This window comes from Chenopodium album, chromosome 2 (assembly GCF_948465745.1).
Source record: "Chenopodium album chromosome 2, dcCheAlbu1.1, whole genome shotgun sequence".
NCBI lineage: Eukaryota > Viridiplantae > Streptophyta > Magnoliopsida > Caryophyllales > Amaranthaceae > Chenopodium > Chenopodium album.
Window position 1 is genome coordinate 9,636,238 of NC_137835.1, and position 3,948 is coordinate 9,640,185.

The 3,948-nt window shown below is 34.3% G+C and overlaps 1 long non-coding RNA gene across 1 annotated transcript; it reads left to right on the plus strand.

The window, feature by feature from the left end:
- Nucleotides 1–2,727: 2,727 nt before the first annotated feature.
- LOC145582626 (uncharacterized) lies at nucleotides 2,728–3,170 on the plus strand. Its single transcript, XR_014099918.1, has 2 exons — nucleotides 2,728–2,847; nucleotides 2,928–3,170. It is a non-coding gene; the product is annotated as an uncharacterized LOC145582626 (long non-coding RNA).
- The last annotated feature ends 778 nt before the right edge of the window (nucleotides 3,171–3,948 follow it).

A 3,948-nucleotide genomic window follows, 5' to 3' on the forward strand; every position in this document is an offset into this window, starting at 1 on the left:
GTCTTCTACTCACCGTCGATTAGTGCTCACCGTCATCTACTCATCCTCAATTACAGTTCATCGTTATCGTCTACTCACCTATGGCAGGAATAGTAGGTTAAACTCGATCTAGAAGTTGAGTTTTGTTTTTTTTTTGTTTTTTTAAGAAGCCAGAAATCGTACTTCAACATTAACAAACTAGAAAACTTCGAGCTCGAGCCGAACTTCGAGCCGAACTTGGGTTTGGAGTCTCGAGCTCGAACCGAGCCTAAGTTTCCGAAGCTCGTCGAGCTCGAGCTCGAGCCCCCTTTGTGGGAAACGAGCTCGAGCCGAGCCTAATAAGGTTCGGGCTCGGCTCGAAGGTTTAGCACCCCTAGCACGGCTGCTGCCACGGCTGCCAGAGCAGCTGCCCGCTGCTGCCTTGCGGCAGTGGCTGCTGTTAAGGCAGCCAGCCACCGTGGCTAGCTTCGGCTAGCCAACCACGGTGGCCGGCGGTGGTGGCTTGCGGTTTTTCAAAAAAAAAAAAATTTAATTATCTTATTTTAAAATTATTTCAAGATAATTGTGAATGATTTTGGGATAAAATCAGTTTTATTTTGGATAAGATAAAATATTTTGAAAATATGATCTTTTATTTTAAAAGATAAAGTTGGTTTTATTTGGATAAAATCTTTTATTATAGGATAAAATCAAATATTCAAAAGTTGTTATATTTTATATTATCCATATTTAAAGTTGTTAAATTGGTAATTATCCTAATTAAAGTGGTTAATTTTGGATAAGATTGACTAGGGTATTCTGAGCATATTCCAAAAGGATAATAATTGATTTAAATAATGTGATTATCCCATAATTAGATTAGGATATAATTGATTTTAAAATTATTTGATTGGCTAGTAATTAGGATAGAATCTCCTAAATTTGTTAGGATAATCATGGAAGATTAAATATGATTTATCTTTCTAGATTAAAATATGATTTGATTCTATCTCATGACTAAATTAAATATATGATATTTAATAAACGGTCATGAATAATATATGATATTATCTAATTATGATTAAAATATGAGATATTTTAGAAAATGCGTTGTCTTTATTATGAACATTCGATGTTGTAGTTTAGACAAGCATGTTGAGTGATTTATTATATGGCACTTTTATAATATATGATATTATGTTGCTATATATAGACTAGTATGGACCATAGATTCTTAAATACGATCTGCGCATCGTGATGTATTTTTGTAATCTAAATACAGTCTGCGTACCGTTAAGTATTTTTGTAACTTTTATTTAAAGTAAATAGAATAGTTATTTAAATAGTGTTAGTCCAAAGAAGCCCATGAAGTGAAGTCCCAAAGGAGCAAGGTGGATGGAGATCCATGACGATTCAAGTGGGAGCTTTTTCATTTCTAGTTTTCTTAGGACTAAGGGGCCATACTATGTCATGATTTATTGCATTAGTAGATTATGCATGTTAGATTTTATTTATGTTGATTGATGATGCGCTAGAGTTCACTAAATAATCACAACATAATAAATCTAGGTCCCAGTAATATTGAGATTGCTTTTCCAATTAAAAACCCGATGAAACCTTTGATATTTATGATGGGTCATGCCAAAGCTGGGTGTCATATTATATCTTAGGGGAGTGGGGGTAAAATAAATTTTACACTTTTAATTGGTTATGCTCAACAAGGTTACCTAAAGAGTTTAGAACCTTGAAGCAAAGGGAAATAATTAAACATGTGATGATTAATTATTCAACCAAGAGTTACAAGAGTTGTAATCAGTAAAGAGTTTACTCACCTTGAAAATGTAATGGTTGATGGTAGGGCCAAAGTCCGGTCAATTATTGCACAAATAAAGGATCTTGGAATCACTTAAATTCAATTGGGATCAATTAATTATTGAATAAAGTGTTTTAAAGTTACCAAATGAATGCGTTTATGGTACTTTAATTTTAAATTAAACAGAACTATTAAACTTTGACTTATTTTGACATAGATGGGTAGCCGTAATCACAATGACAACAAAGTTTACAACCTTCAACCATTCCTTGAGAAGGATAGGTTGACAGGGGAGAACTTTTCCACTTGGGAAAGAATGCTAATACTTGTTCTGAAATCTAAGGGTAAAGAGGATATCATTGATACGCCATTACCAGGACCTCTGCCAGAAAATCCAACTGCGGCAGAGATCAAGAAGCACAAGGAAGCTCATGACAGAGCTATACCTATCACTTGCTTAATGATTGCTACCATGGAACCTAGTCTTCAAAAGCGTTTTGAGGACCAGGATGCCTATTCAATCATGCAAGAACTCAAAGCCTTGTTTAAGAAACAAGCTAGATTTGAAAGGTATGAGCTCCATCGTGAGATTCTGGATTGCAGGATGGAGAAGGGAGCCACAGTTCATGATCATGTTTTCAAAATTATCGGCCTAATTCAAAGTATGGAGAAACTGGGGCACCCATATAGTGATGATTTGGCAACAGACATCATTCTCCATTCACTACCAGAAAGTTTCAACCAGTTTATCATGAATTTTAACATGACTGCCACTGCAAAGACTATGAATCAATTGCATGCAATGTTGGTTAGTGCTGAGAAACAAATCCCTAAGGAACCTAAGAAGGAAGTTCTTATGATTCAAAAGGGAAAGGGGTTCAAGAAGAAGGGGCAAAAGGCTAGTGCCAAGAGCAAGGGCAAGCAAGTTGCCAAGGCTCCTGAAAAGCCTAAGACGACTCCAAAGCCCAAGGCTGCAAGTGAAAGTGAATGCTTTTACTGCAAGAAGAAGGGGCATTGGAAGCGAAATTGCCAGAAATACCATGACTTCCTCAAGAAGAATGGAGCATCAACCTCAGGTATAATGTTATAAACATTTTAACATTCACTTAGGTATGTGATACCAAGTTGCAGTGCTTAACATAGTGATGTTGCGCAGGAACTGCAAACAAGTGAAGCTAGCTTGGAAATGGAGCTTGAAGGTGCACTAGAAGTATTTGAGTGGCCAGAGATAGCTTCATAGTTTTAAATTTTTGATTAGTTCATCATGATTTTAGAACAATTTCCAGTTTTGATGAGACAATATTTCGGTTTTCTTGTTTTGAATACTGAATTTGGTTTACTTGGCTTGGACAAACGTTGATCCATGACCAAGGTAATAAATTGTTTTCATTTTGCTAGATATGAGTTAATTTTGTTTTATGACATTGATATACGTAGATCACAAAAGTAAATTTAGATGATTCAAGGTAAACTTACTTATAACAAAGTAAGGTTGGGTCACATAAACCATTTGCACATCCAAAGTTTTGGATGGACTCTCATTCTTATATGATTATGAATCACTTGAGAATTAGAAGTCATGCTTGATAAGTTAAAATGACCAAATTGCCTTTTAGTAGAAAGGGTAAAAGAAGCTAAAATGACCTTTTGGAGCTCATACATATGATGTATGTGAACCAATAAGTTCAAAATTAGCAAAGAGATTTAACTATTTCATTGCTTTTACTAACGATTTAAGTAAATATATCGATAATTACTTAATGAAGTAAAGCTTGGAAACATTGAAAAGTTCAAAATTCCAAAAATGAAATGTAAAATCAGTTTGAGATAAACAATTTAACACCACAATATGATTGTTGTGATAAATATTTACTCAAAAGGAATGATCATCTAAAGGGAATTGTTGAATTAATTCACAATCCAGAAACATTACAATAATTAAAATGTATGTTTATGAAGATGGAATCAGACTTTGCTTGCCATTGTTCGACCCAAGATTTAATGATTTACAAATATCGTTTTGAGGATATGCATTATTACAACAACAATTGCGATTATACTAAACAGGAAACTTAACCAAAGCAGAAGAAAAGATGTCATAAGAGTTATGATTTGGAAATGTTCCAAAAGTTATCTTTCTAAACAGGATTAAGGCTTATGAAATCAATGTAAAATGT